Source organism: Lycium barbarum, chromosome 8 (genome assembly GCF_019175385.1).
Source record: "Lycium barbarum isolate Lr01 chromosome 8, ASM1917538v2, whole genome shotgun sequence".
NCBI classification, from domain to species: Eukaryota; Viridiplantae; Streptophyta; class Magnoliopsida; order Solanales; family Solanaceae; genus Lycium; species Lycium barbarum.
Window position 1 is genome coordinate 61,400,659 of NC_083344.1, and position 15,945 is coordinate 61,416,603.

At 38.4% G+C, this 15,945-nt stretch overlaps 1 long non-coding RNA gene across 1 annotated transcript; it reads left to right on the plus strand.

The window, feature by feature from the left end:
• Nucleotides 1–6,161: 6,161 nt before the first annotated feature.
• Nucleotides 6,162–8,521, plus strand: LOC132605085 (uncharacterized). The gene is made up of 3 exons (XR_009569021.1): nt 6,162–6,536; nt 7,097–7,142; nt 8,079–8,521. It is a non-coding gene; the product is annotated as an uncharacterized LOC132605085 (long non-coding RNA).
• The last annotated feature ends 7,424 nt before the right edge of the window (nt 8,522–15,945 follow it).

Consider the following 15,945-nt stretch of genomic DNA (forward strand, 5'->3'; position numbering starts at 1 on the left):
TCATAAGCACCTCCGAACAAAGGAGTGCTTTCAATCAGCTGACAGCTAATGCTGGTCTTGGTCGAGCTCTCCTCCCTGTCTACCTGTGGGCATGATCACAGCGTCCAAAGCAAACGGACGTCAGTATGAATATTGTACTGAGTATGAGAGGCATAAACAAGGAAATAAGGCAACGATATACAAGAAACATCAATATGGAATAACTGTATCTGACTGTCAAGTGTAAAAGAAATAATGCATGCTGGCTTACTCATAGTCATCATCAGGTCATGTGTGCATAAACATATAAGCTGCCCGCCCATATAGGTACGGTGTAATAATGTATAAGCTACCCGTCCATATCGGATCGGTGTGATAATCATAACATTAGCTTGCGTCCAGGCCTCCCGCGTCCGGGGTATTATCTCCTGCCACCCACTAGTGGTGTCTGCCCATGCCATTTGGCCATCGTGTATCGTATAGCTGCCTGCCTTAGCGGTGACTGCCCGGCCAACTAGGCGCGGTGTTATATCATCATCATACATGCTCATCATAATATGCTTATCGTAACATACTTATCATAATACATGCATAAGGCTTATGAACAACTTTACTTTATCGGGGTGACGTAAGGTCGTGATCCCCCGATTTCATTATGGAGCAATTATTGACATTCTGCCTCACCTTGAAGGAATTAACATATAAGGTGAGTGTGAGCAATAAATATGTTACATCCGACATTTTTGCATATTCGAAAAAAATTGAGATAACTTGACTTGTAATGAATAAGACCATATTTGGACCTTGCTTGGCATGAATGTGTCAGCTATGAAAACATCGGTGTGGAATTACGAAAGGAGGCCAAGGGGCAAAATTGGAATTTTGGAAACTTGCTTAATGAATTACAAGATTAAGCCATCAATTTGGGCTCACAAAATAATAAGAAAGTGAGGCCCAAAATGGGAGGCCCAACCGGCCATACATGGCCCAAGTCCATGGAAATTAATTAATTTCCATGTGACAATATAAAGTCATCCATATCCTTAGAACCTTCATGAAATCAAAAGAAAAATTGAGAGGAAAAAAAGAAAAAGGCTCACGGCCAAAGAGAAAGAGAAAGAGAAAAAGAAAAAAAAAATTCTTGGAGCTTGATTCTTGGTTCAAAAATCCATCTCTTTTGGAATTTCTATTAAGCTCAAGATTCTCTTCAAGGTGATATAATTATTTTGGCAAGAAACTACCATTTGTGGCAAGTGGAAGAGTTGAGAAAAGGTAAGAATTTTACCATTTTTAAACCATGGAATATATGTATATATGTTGTAGTGTGTGGGAATGAATGAAAAACATGAAAATTTTGTGTATTGTGAATGTGTGTGTATGGCCGTGTGTGTGCATAATTGCGTGGTTGAGATGTGTTGAATTTTGTATTGTAATCTAGTTATGGTTATGGTAGAAATTGTATTGGAAATGAAAGTTGAATGAATTCGACGGAAATTGGAAATATGGAGTGTAGCCGTGTGGTGTTGTGTTGATGGTGGAGGATAAATTAAATTTCCTTAGTATGATGATTTTGTTGTTGTGAATTGAATGGAAGAAAAATGGTTCTTGTTGTTATGGAAAGTTTGTTGTTAAGTTGTTGTAGGAAATATGCAACTTTATTGTAGTTTATGTATATATGGAAATAAAAGTGGTAAGGTGCAAATCATGATATTCATCAATGAAATTGGAAGTTAAGAATGCATTATGAACGATTATGTTGAAGATTGGGAATTTTAGATGAATTATGGTTTTGATGAAAAGTTTGTATATCGTGTATACCTTGTGAATATATTGTAGAAAGGATATGAAATGCTTCCTATTTGCGTTGTAATGATCATGACTAATGATGAATATGGAAAGATTAAGATTGGTTTGGAAGTGTAAGGTCGGAACGGAAAATGTTAAGTTATGACGGAAAGTTGGCAAATTGTGCCTTATTATGTATTTTGAGCTACTTGTCGTTATTATGAATATTGTTGTTGGGTTGTGTTGATTGTTTGGCTGTGTTTAACTTTTGGGGATGTCATATATACAGAGGAAATGCTGCCGAAATTTCGGTAGGCAAGTATGTGTTAAGTTTGGACTATTGAAAAGTTGAAACTAACAAATGGTAAACATGACCATTTGTAGATTCTGGACGAAATTGGAAGTGAAGCTAAGCGAGCATAAGGCGCAATTGAGGTATGTAAAGCCTACCCCTTCGTTCTTAGGCATGTTCTGAACATGATAGGCTCGGTCGCGAGCCTTAAATACGACTCCGGTCCTCGGAATTCGAGATGGAAATCCGCTCCAATTCCTTCAGTAAGATTGAATCACTTTTCTTATAACTTGTCCCTAAAGTGAGCTTTTGCATGAAACCTTCCTAAACGGAGTCGGAATACTTCCACATGATTATGGATGACCTCATAAGGTCTATTATCAGTAATTTACGCATGTCGCCTCGAGTTGGTCCGAGGTGGGCCCACGGAGCCCCGATACCTATTGTATGACCTAAATTGTCTTATTTCTGTCCGTTTTTCACAAACAACATCGGAACTATTATTCTGATCACGATATGACTAGTTTTTTTATATAAATTTTACAAAATGGCTTTGACATCTGAAAATCTGATTCTGGTAATAATCCGTCGTGCCTTCCCAAGCAGGATATAGGCGCATATTATGAACGCTATCCGAATACTCTGATTTGACTTGCCATTTGTCCTACTTCAGTTTGATTGAGTCGGTATAATGATCCGTATGTATATGGTTTCTCATTAATCAGTTCGTGCATGTGCTATGATTCCTTTCACCGGATCCCGGACCGGTTTATATCGTGCGGATGGGCCACCGAGTCCCTTGTCAGGGGCCGGGTCCCATGTATGAATCCCGAAGTATGATGTGTCCAGTTCCGGGGTACTGTGGTATATGTCGTTCCCGGTTACCGTGTATATGTTACGAAGTATGATGTGTCCGGTTTCCCGGCGTGCGATCTGTCCCCGGGGTTACCGTGGTTATGATACGATGTGTTATGTGACGGAGATGTTCGAAGATATGAAATCTTCTGAAATGTGATATATTGTGGCGCCAAAGGCAGGAGTGGCGACCACGTTCTTGTGCCCTATCATGATCCTGTCTGTCTGATTGGATTCTGATTCTGTCTGTCCGTATGGATTATGATTTTATCCGTCCGTCTGGACTATGATTCTGTCCGGTATCCTTCTGTCTGTCTGTCTGAACTACGACTTTGTCCAGTATATCTCTGTCTGTTCGTTAGATTACGATTCCGTTTGCTATACTTCCGTGCTTCTGATTCAGACTATGATTATGTTTGTTATGTTTCCGCTTTACATACTCGGTACATTTTTCGTACTGACCCCCGGTTCTTCGGGGGCTGCGCTACATGCCCGCAGGTACAGACGCACTTGGAGACACGCCGCCAGTCTAGGGCTCAGATTCTGCCATTTTGGAGAGCTCCTTTGATCCGGAGCGTGTACTTTTGGTATATATCTTCTGTCTTCTGTATATTCTGTATGTATGGCAGCTCCGGGTACGGCGGGGCCCTGTCCCGTCATATGACTCTGTATGTCTGTTAGAGGCCTGTAGATATGTTTGTGGGTTAAGGTCTTTCTGTACGGATGTGTGTATATGTTATGTTTGGGGCGATCCCATTCGCCGCGGCGGCCGGTCCGCATATGTTTATATGTTGCTTTGTTGGCCGGTGTGGCCTTTGTTGGTATTTTCTGTGCGCAGGGTTATTTTGGATGGTCTGTAAAACAAAGGAAACTCTGCCAAAATTTTTCTGGAAATTATCTAAATTTGAAATACAGCCTTGACGGCTTCTGCTTTATACTTGAATGCGTTTGATAACAGTTGAGATAGCATTGGATATGTGTGTTTGGGTGCCCAGATCGGGTACTAGTCACGGCCTACGGGGTTGGGTCGTGACAAAATAATATCATGCCATTTTAGGATCATCATATCATATCTCTTATCTTATATTACCATTCATAGATATAGGCTTTTAGCTTTCCGGAATATAGGAACTCATGAAGAGGAAGAAAAATTATGCTATGACATTCATGCCATTAGAAAGAAGGGACTAGCCTCACATACCTTTGACGTTTAACTAAGCTATCGTTCGCTTGTTCTCATTCGATATCACGTTTCTACCTTCAAAAGAGAATTAACATTTACGTTAGTTAATCGACTATAAGAACGCGCTACTATTTCTAGGGAAAATTGGGCGGCACTTCCTTTGGTTATACTACTTTTCCCATATTCTATATCAACTCCCACACGCTCACAACAACATTCACAATATCGCAATCAACAATCATCATTTATATACGTTGACCACAATCCACCATTTCTCTTCAATTTCTCCACATTTATGGTTAGAGCTTACTATCGCGTCTCGTCATATCTAATACTTATTTCATGGCCTAAATGTCATTTATAACGTATTCATAATCACAACACTCCAACCATGACACTATTCACTCACAAATGACCCATTTCCTATGTCTTTTTACAATTCAAGTATCTTAACCTTCCAATACCTTAAACAACATATTTTAGTCATGAAACTTACTTTAGATGATGGTTGAACAAGCCTTGAATGGAATTACTCCTTTAGCACCAAAACCCTACTTTACTTCTTTTGGGTTTTCTTGAGAAAGATGAACTTTAGTGTGATTCTTACACTTGATTTCGTGGGTTTCAGGTAGTTGATCACTAATTTACTTTGGTTTTCTTGTGATGAAAAGTAGAGAGTATTCTAGAGGCTTCTTGAGAGAAATATCGTGGAGTTGAAATGAATGGAATGAGGTTAGGTCTCCTTTTAATGACTTAAAATCTAATCCGGAATGAACAGTGACTGAAGTGCACAGTGGTCGTAAACCCAGTTTACGGTCCGTATTCAAGTTTACGGGCCGTATATCGTGGTCGTATTTGTTACATCCCGCGTTTTCACAAGTTGGAAAGCATACGAGTTCAATGACATTAGTAACGGAATAAGTTTGATGAATTTTGAAACTGTTATATATGGTCTTGATATGGTATTTTCTTTTAAGTAAACCCCTTTTAGTAGATATTTGATAAGCATGATTTTCTATAGTTATTACTGTTACTACTTCTGGGATACATTTTTAATTATGTGTGCGGTATGAGGACATTTAGAAAATGAGATTTTATTTGTTATGGGTACATAAATTATTTTCTCTTATGAAAAGCTATCTTTTTCCATTATGAGAATTGATAGTACAATAATTTGTACTCTTGATGTTAGGTTGAGGAAAGATTATAATTTGACGAACATGATTTCTAGATGTATTAGTTTTTGTGAAATACCTGTATGTCTTAAGTTGATATGATATTTCAATAACAAAAGTTTTGGAAGCTTATGTATTTCAAAGAAATATTAAAATATTAGTGTATGAGATTATATCTTATGATTTTACTTTTTATATTAAAATAATTGGAGGGGTGGCATATTATCCACGTTACCACATGGATTTTGGACATGTATTAGACATTATCATTACCTATTCATTCTTTATAATTAAGAAATTTGGCCAGCAATAATTTTTTTCTGATGAGTTTCCATCTGACTCCATAACATCCCGCATTTTTGTATTAGGAAAATTGGACCGTCCAACGTAAGTAAATTTATCCAAGCACGGAGGATTTAGTCATATTCAAGTATGGGAATCAAGAAATCAATGTGTAAAAGGAATGAAGTCCCGAAATTATTTAAGACTCGAAAGTGAATGACAGTGATTGAAAATAATATTTTGTGTGTACAAAAAGGGACTGTGGACTACTGCTATGTCACATGATCATGACAATGAATATGGAGTGTATTAAAAATGATTACTTTTTAAATGAATTGAGATCAAGAAATTAATTCTGTGTTTAATTGGTTAGATTGGGAATTGTGGAAAATGATAAGAAATTAAGATTTTTGGATAATTATTACATGGACACATGTCCTGGACACTTGGAAGAAGGCTATTTAAATATGTTATACATAAATGATGTGGTGGCTAATCTGATAAGTATCAAAAGAGATGGGCCAAGTGAATGCCATGTGTAAAATGGCAAGGAACAAATATATATTTGTTGGTCACTTCTTTGACAATCCATTTGATGAAACATGAGCAGCAACTCACGTTTTGCAATATCCCCTATAACACACGTTTTGCAATATCCCCCATAATTTTAGTATACCATAATTTATATAGCAGCCCTTTATGGAGGCTATATATATTCTTTCTAAGGCATTTATTAGATGAAGACTTTACATCAACTTTTTAATTGTGGGAAGGCCATACACGTATTGGTAATCATCCTAATTGGAGAAATTCCATACAAGGAAATTGGCAGTAACGTTTGAGGAAAAAAAAATTTACGCTGAAGCAAAAATGCGAAGAACGACATAAAGGTTACCCCCGCGTCGGTTTTCTCCGGGTAATAGCAAATCAGAAATTTCTTCAAAGCAAAGTAAGGTGGAAGAAGATTATTTTTTTGCCATATTAGGTAAGAACTATTCTCTCCTCGGTATATTTTTTTGCCAAATTTATTAAGGTAAGGTTTAATATTTTCCTACATATTTTAGAAGATGATTAGTCTTTGTATGAATTAGTGGATGTGAAAGAGATTGCAAGAGTTGTGTATGTTGATATGGAAGTGGAGTTTGAGCCGTATGGGGCCAATTTAAACTAGCTATGGTAAATTAAGTTTAATTAGTGGTATGGTTGTTGTTATCATGGATTATATGGCGAAAGGATTAGAAAGTTAAAGTTGAAATTTTGTTGATATGAATATGTTGTTGTTTTCGTTGAATTGAAGGAATTGAAGATATGATTGTATGCATATGTTGTTGTTGGTATGTCTGTGTCAACAGGAGAGCAAATTGGAAATTTGGGATAGGCGAATGTATAGGGGAAGTGCTGCCGGATTTTCTCTAGATTTTTAGATAATAGAAAACCCTAAACGATGATATATAAACTAAAATATAGGTTCAATAAGAAATGGGTTATAGAATTGTGGACTAGAAAATATAGTTACTAACGATAACGTTACTTTTATATAAATAGGCTAAAAGAGCGACGAGACGAACGGGTTACGAATAGCCGCTAACAGGTATGTAAAGCAACCTTCTTTCTTTTTGGCATGTCTTAGTTTTACATAGGCTAGATTAGAGCCTTAAGGGAATTCTAAATCCGAAATCCGAGCATGTTATGATCCGTATATGTTCCTTGGCACTCTTATGTATGTTTTGATGAAATATGAACCTTTATGTATTTGAAATATTCGCTTTCCGAACCTTGCGCAAAAAGGTTTCACTTTAAAGAACTTCGAAATTTCTGAATGCCATACCTTTCACATGAAGGCTCGGATTGTTCCAATACTTTTATAGAAGTTTGCATGATGTATAATGAGTATGATTTCCATAGGCGGGCCCGACTCGGGTCAATACCCGTCCGTGGGTCCCGCGACTTTCCTTTATGTAATTCTGACGACTTTTGAAAGAATTTGGTATGATTATCATTTCGAATTTCAAGTATGGTCACTTACTTATATTTGAGTCTATGATAATGATTTTATGCCTATGGTTACTCATGACTCTGCTCGTGCGTTCTGTTACATCTTTCGCCGGTTCCCGGGCCAGTTCTGTTATCGTGCGCGCTTTGATATACTCCGGAGTTATGCTGTGTTTATGGTTCACCGAGCTACTCGCAAAAGAGGGTCGGGTTCCACATATATTTGGTGTTATGCTGTGTATGACGTTATGTTGTGATGTGATATGTGACGGGGATACGGAGATTTGAAACATTCTGGTGTTATGCTGTGTTATGGCGCCATCGACGGGCGGGCGACCATATTCTTCTGTACCCTACGCATGACTTACATATTTTTGAAAGTAAACAAATTGTGATATGTTGGATTTATATTTATGTTCTGTACTACTATTTCATTTATGTCTCAGATTTGTTTCTGTATTTTCTGCTTTGCATACTCAGTACATATTTCGTACTGACCCCCCTTTCTTCGGGGGGCTGCGTTTCATGCCCGCAGGTACAGATGCACAGTTTGGTGATCCACCAGTTTAGGACACCCTCTTCTGCTGTTTGGAGTGCTCCTCTTATTCCGGAGCCTACATTTTGGTATATATACTTGTTTGATGCATATGTATCTATTTGTTCAGGGGTACGGCGAGGCCCTGTTCCGCCATATGATCCGTTTGGTCTGTTTAGAGGTCTGTAGACGTATTTGTGGGTGTGTGTGCCTACTTCTGTACAAATGTGTTTGTATGACCCTGTTCGTTATGGCAGCCTTGTCGGCGTGCACTTTGTATATGTTTTGGGCCGTTGCGCCATCTGTTAGCCTTGTCGGCTTTTGATACATCTGTTAGCCTTGTCGGCTTTTGATACTTTTGATAGCCTTGTCGGCTTTTGATACATTTGATAGCCTTGCCGGCTTTTCGATATAAGTATATGTATATGTTTGCGCTGAAATGTGTCCGATACAGTTTGACATAGTTTGAGACGGCATATAATGTTTATGGCCGTATATGCTATTTGGATGTGATCAGATATGGATAGGTATGTCAGGGTGCCCAAGTAGGGCGCCAGTCACGGCCTACGGGGTTGGGTCGTGACAGTATTTAAGCATATCAAAACCAGAAAGGTAAGCTGAGGATCATGGCGATTTACGATCGCAGTTTACTGGCCGTATTTCAATTTACGGTCCGTATTCCAAGTCGAATTTAACCATTTGAACATTTGGCAGAAAGTTGAAGTTTTGTGAGTTGGAATACGACATGGTGATTTACGAGCCGTATACCACTTTACGGTCCGTATTTCACTCTACGGTCGACTGGGCGAAAATGCAAATCTGCGACTTTCAAGTCTTCAAAACCTATAATTAGTCATTGTGGAGCATAACCTTATCCCTTGTTCCCATTGCCTTTGAAATCTTACTTAAGGCCGTCAAACGTCGTTCCCTTCTCATTAAAACATCGTATACTCGTATTCTTCGTTAGGCTATTCGTTGTGCGTTCACGGGGAAATTTCCGAGGTGTAACAATGGAGTAGGTGCCCGTACGATTCGTAAATTGGGTCGCAACAACTGCATTAGCATTCTTTGTTCTCTATCTGATTTCAAAAATAATCTCCTGAGTAAGTAATACATTCTCAACTATACTTCTTCCCTTCACAAAACCAACCTGATTTAAAGATATAATATCAGACAAAGCTTCTACCATCCTTTCATGAATCAGTCTTGAAAACACTTTGTTGATGAAATTACTCAAACTAATTGGCCTCATATTTGAGAAAGTATTGATTACTTCCTTCTTGGGAAATAACACCAAATTAGTATGAGTAATAAATCTTTGAAATTCAGCTCCACAGAGAAATGCTTGCACCACTTTTGTTAAGTCATCACATAATATTTCCTAGCAAGTTTGAAAGAAACACCCCGTGAAACCATCTAGTCCACCTGCACTCTCACCATTTCAACTAAAAACAACTTTCTTCACTTCCTCTTTAGTAGGAAAATCTCCTATTCCCAAGTTCTGTTCCTCCGTGATCATGTCACGACCCAAACAGTCGTGAGTGGCACCCACCCAATCCCCTAGTGGGCGAACCAGCTACTTAACCAACCATTCAAAGCATTATCAAATTACTTAGCCAATTTTTAAGCATTCAAGGATATAACAAATATAGATATCTCCAAAAGTCTAGTCATGCCATAAATAAATAAAATCTGCGGAAGTCTAACTATTACAAACCCAAAATTCGAAAGTCATCGTACAAGGACTCTAACACGACTGTCTAAGAGAGAAACACTGTCTAATAATAATATAAATGCCTGACATGAAATAGACATCTAAAATAGGAAAGATCTTCAGGTGGCTTGGCATGAAGAATAGCTCACCCTCAAATCTATCGGAATCTGGCCTCAGCTAAATATGAGGTCTCGTAAAAGAGAGATCACAATCTGCACTCAAAGGAATGTAGCAAGGTAGTATCAGTACAAACACTATGTATCGGTAGATATCATAGGCCCACTAAGATTAGTATCATGCATACAATTACAAAATCAACAAAATAGACAGATAGGCAGAACAACACATAATCCCAAGAACTATCAACAGAAATCATCCAACACCGAAATATCAGCCAACACAGGGATAAGGTAAATCCACACAAATAGAAATCAATAAGAGTAACTCAACCCACGTAATCACCAAACACAATCGTAAATCACAAATTATCTCAACTCTGTCGCATATCCGTACACACATGCTAAATGGTAGTGTTTGACCTATTAGCCATGACCTGCAGGGGACACAAGTGTCCATGTATCCTCGCTCCAGAATCTTACCTCGGATCACGAGCCTTTAACTTAGGCCACACCCTCACCCCCTGTCAAATGTTCCTTTTCATATTTATATATCTTTCTCATCACAATGTATTTCTGTTCCACAAACAAACAAGGAATGGGAACAATCAATAAATATTGATCAGGGAACACAAGTCACCATGTCACAAGTAATATCAAGACTTAACAATCAATCACATGAATAAGGGAGTCCTCCAAGTCAACAAGAAGAGTATTTATCAACTCCTTCTTTATCATTTTATATCAGTTCATAACTTAATTAATCAATCAATATCAAAGTGTAGGAATTACCAACCACATTTTATGTCTGAAGCCCTAATCATGCTTCTTCTATCAATTTCATAATACATACAATCAACTAATCAAAGTCTAACTCAAGTAGACCGTAACCTACCTCATAGCAGAACTAGAACAATGCAATCACTTCGCAATAGATTTCCCCTTTTGCAAGGCTTCCGAACGTTCAAAGTCTAGAAATATAAAGCTACATGAGTATTCAATCATCTACTCCAACAATACAACAATTTGGGGAAAAGAACCCAACTACTTATACCCTTTTAAAATGGGTGGACTATCACTAAGAGTGAATTCATCATAATATCAACCCCAATAATCATATTCTATCCATTCATGGGTTTTCTAATCATTCGAACCCTTTTACAAGCAGTTTTTATACCAAAGTTATCATCTTTATGGAACCCTAGGTCTCAATCAACAAGTTCCACCATTAATAGACAAGTTCTCATCCTAGAAAGCAATAACATATACTCCAAGATTATTACGTAATAACAACATCAACAACCCACTCATTAATCAAGGGTTTTCTTAGGTTCTAGGGTTTTAGCCCTATCATTCACCATTAACAGACCTTTAACTAGTCATGGATTCTAACATGATGATGGAATTAACAAGGTCAAGGGTTGATACGTACCTTTCAAGTGCACTCTAGCCCTAGCCTTAATATTTTGCCACAACAGTTCTTGGAAACTGTTTTGGTGTTATGTGGGGAATGGGTTCGGAATAAAGAATATAAATCACTAATTCTGCCTCCCGTCGACCGTTGCAGTGGTCTCGCTATAGCGGGAAGGTTCGCGCTATGGCGGTGTCACGACCCAGCTAGGGCCGCGACGGGTACCCGGGGCTCACCACCGAGCACCGCTCGTGCTATCACTCATCTTGCTCGTTTAATGCTCTTTTATTACTCATATAACCAAAACATGGGAAAGTCATATTTCATATAAAAACATAAATGCTTTTATATACATGTGCCTCTCGGCCATCAAAATACAATATACATAAACATGAAAAATATGAGACCATACTACCCACACTGCGCATCTACGAGCCACTACCGACATGTTATACATCTAGACGGGACAAGACTCCATCGTGCCCGAAATATACATATGCACCAAAAAAAGTAATCATAAGCACCTCCGAACGATGAAGTGCTCTTTATCAGCTGACAGCTACTAAGAATCTGGATCGAGCTCACCTCCCTGCCTACCTGTGGGCATGAACACAATGTCCAAAGAAAACGGACGACAGTACGAATGTTGTACTGAGCATGAGAGGCATAAACAATAACAATACATCAAATAAATAAGAGAAGTATCAAATATGGAGCAACTGTATCTGGCTGTGAATCATATAAGAAGTAATGCATTCTGACTTACTTTATGCTCATCATCATCTCATGTATGCATAACATGTATATGTGCAAGTAAACTGCCCGACCATATAGGTGCAGTGTGATAATCAATAACATTAGCCCGCGTCCGGGGTACCATCTCATGCCGCCCACTAGTGGTGTCTGCCCATGCCATTTGTGTTACACCCCGCGTTTTCAGAGCAGGAGTATGACATTTACCTCACCGTAGTAAGGGAGTGTCAGAGACGTCCCATAATGTTTTGAAAAGCCCAAGCCATGGAAAGTACGTAACAACGAAGAAAGAGGGTGAATTACGATCTCGTAAGTCGTAATCGGGAAAGAGTATTTTGAAACATGAGAACATGATCATTATTAGTATAATAAGTGATAAATATCATGTATGGAGAGTTTCAGAATATTTCGAGATCGAGCAAATTGAAGAAAATAAGTTCGATGAAAATTTGAGAAATGCTGGAAAGATTTTTAGTCAAATTTGGAGGGGTATATCTCCATGTATATTTGGAGTTTTAAGGCGTTTCAAAATCCTAAAATGAAGTTCGTCGAGTCTAGTTTGTAATGCAACAAACCGCTCATCGATAGGGCGTCGGAGTAGAGAATTATAGACGTTACAAACTGAACTGTCGCGCAGAAACAGAGCTGCTACAGCAATGCTACAGTACCGCTACAGTACTGCAGCAGTACTGTAGCTACAGTACGTCGGCCCCACCCTCTATAAAAGGGCTAAAAACCCCCATTTTCATCACAAAAAATGCTACAAAGTTCCAGAAAATTCAGCCATTAAAAGGCTCTTAATCTCACATAAAAGTGAAGATTTTGGGCGAAATTTCAAGCTACGAAGTACTAATCGAAGTCCGGGCAACGCATAGTCACAAATATGATTTCATTTTGGAGTTGGAGTGGCTTGGAAACAAGTAAATGTTGAAGATTTGGCTACCTTCATGAAAAACAAGGTATGAATTTCTTGAATCTCTTTCTCTATCAATATGAATTAAGAAATAATGGCAAGAACAAGGTGATAGTTTGTTGTATTGATGTTGTTAATTTGTGGGTTGAGATTTGAAGAGAAATTGGACGAAATATACATATATCTATCTTGTAGGATGTTGGGGATGTTATTATTGATGTTGTTAGTACTAATTTCAACTTCTTTACGGAAATAAAGTTATTAAATAGTTGTATCACAAGTGGGTTGGTTGAGAAATTTGGAAAATAGTGTGTGGGTTGTTTTATGGCATATGTTGGTGTTGGAAATGATATTACGACTATTGGTATTGTTGAAGAATAATGAGCAAGTTATATTTAGTGTTTTAGTTGTTGTGTTGTAGATTGCATATAGCAAGTAAAGACTTGATAAGTGTGGTAAAGTATTGGTAATTGGAAGATTATGTATATTGAAGAATAATGTTCTTGCATGGATAGTATGTAATGATATTGGTATGATGCCGTTGGAATATATACTATAAGGTTGTTATCGTGTTCATTGGAGTCGGAAGGTTTTGAAGAAGGTAATAAATTGAAATCATGCATCTTGGATGAAATATGTGAATTGCTAGTGCGATTGTTGATTATGTTAATAGTTTGGCCGGGTTTGAATTCCCGGATTGTGTTGGTTGAGAATTTGGCTATGTTGAATGTTGAGGATGGTATATTTACAGAGGAAATGCTGCCGAAATTTCGGTAGCCAAGTGTTTCCTTAAGATTTCAACTCTAAGTATACTAATGAGAGTTTTGGTAAAAACGACCAATTTGCAGATTTTGACGAAATTGTGACGTGAATTTGGAATAGCAAAAGGAGCGGAAAGAGGTATGTAAGGCTTCACCCTTCTTTCTATGGCATGTCTTAGTTGAAATAAGTTGGGTACGAGCCTCGGGGACAACTCGGTTCCCCGGAATCCGCACCTAAAGTTTTCCACTTTTTGTTCAATAGAATTGAACTAGAAAGTGTGCCAATTGTTGGAAAAACCTCCTACACCCTTAGAACTTGTATAAATGGGACCCGATTACCCTAAGACCCTCACAAGTAACGCTATGACACGTAACATACGTAAATCATATACGCTACCTCATCCGGCCCGAGGTGGGCCCGCTACTCTCGGATTTTTCCTTACAGTCTTGCTTGACTTACTTGAAGTGAATCCAAAGGGGACCTTTGATCCCGATTTCAATACCAAATGATAAATACTATGACTCCTCTAACGAGGGCACTTCCATGACGATAATGATAACAATGATGTTAGATAAGAGAATATGCCTATGATACGTACTACCGGAACGACTCTATGACTAAGATGACTAAGCTAAGTATCTTATGTAAACATGAAAATGATAAACTAATTTTTGAATCTTATTTATATTTCCTAGCTATGACTTTATTTTCTAAAACATTTCAAAGTCTATGAACCGTCATCTATGATGCCCCGATTTCATTCTACGTTTACTTTAATATTATTCCCCGTTGGTAGTCTCACCTTAAAATACTCGTTCCTTCAAGGTGAGACAAAGCGATCACGAGTATTCTATAATATAATTGGAGGTCACCGACCTTACGTCACTCCGATGACTACATGATTCTTCTTTGGGCTTTCCTGCGTGCCTATGAGATATATGTTTATAGGATACGTAAATGCATATAAGACATGTAAATGTATGTAGGATATGCGTATATATTTTTAAAATATGCACATGACGAAAGAGCTAGAGCGCTATAGACGCTGATGTACCTACATGACACACGTATATGTATATGATAAAAGAGCTAGAGCGCTATAGACGCTGATATATGTACATGATATATGCATGTGTATACGGGGAAAATGGAGGTAAGGGCAGAGCGTTATGAACGCATATCCACCTGATCAGTTGGCATTACATGATATGATATCATCCCGGATGCGGGATGCTCGGACGCGGGATGTGTATATTTATGGTTAAATGGATCGGCTGCCGACGCCTCGGCAATATGAGATGTCCTATTTTATATGTATATGTATATGAACAAGGAAATATTCTTAAAGGAAAGCTAAGTACGCATAGCACCTGCCAAGGGTACATATATATACAGGTTATGTTTCTATCCCAGGACATGTGTTGTAACTCTCTTATGTCATTATACATGATTCATATTTTCTGTATATTACTATTCATGCCTTACATACTCGGTACACTATTCGTACTGACGTCCCTTCTTGTGGACGCTGCTGTCACGACCCAGCCCCGTGGGCCGCGACTGGCACCCTACCTGGGTGCCCAGACCAAATCGCATATTCATTTCCGAATCCAAACTTATTTCAGAATTTTCAAGAAGTTATATCAAACATAATTTATATCGAAAATATGTCTTAAGCGGTCATATCAAATCAAACTCAAACAAAGCGGCGGAATAGACATCGCCGGTCAAAATACAAATATATACAAAGGGCCATTTGGGGCCATCATAACAAACAGACCGCCTTAAGACCAGATAACGGAATCAGACAAACATACATAGGACCCTCGCCCCACATATATGACTACAGGCCTCTACGAACTCAAAACAAAGACATATGGCGAGACAGGGCCCCGCCGTACCCAAATAGTCAAATATACCACATATATACAAAGCAAAAGAGTCTGTACCAAAAGTGGACTCCGGATCAAATAGGAGTACTCCGGAATAGCAAGAAGTGAAGCCTACTGCGGAGGATCACCGATATCTGCACCTGCGGGCATAAAACGCAGCCCCCGAAGAAAGGGGGTCAGTACGAAATATGTACTGAGTATGTAAAGCACGGAGTACAGAATTATAGATCAAAACCGAAAGCAAATCAAATGTCAAAGTGGGGTACAAACTGGTATGTCAAAATCTGTATCGAAATCATATACATG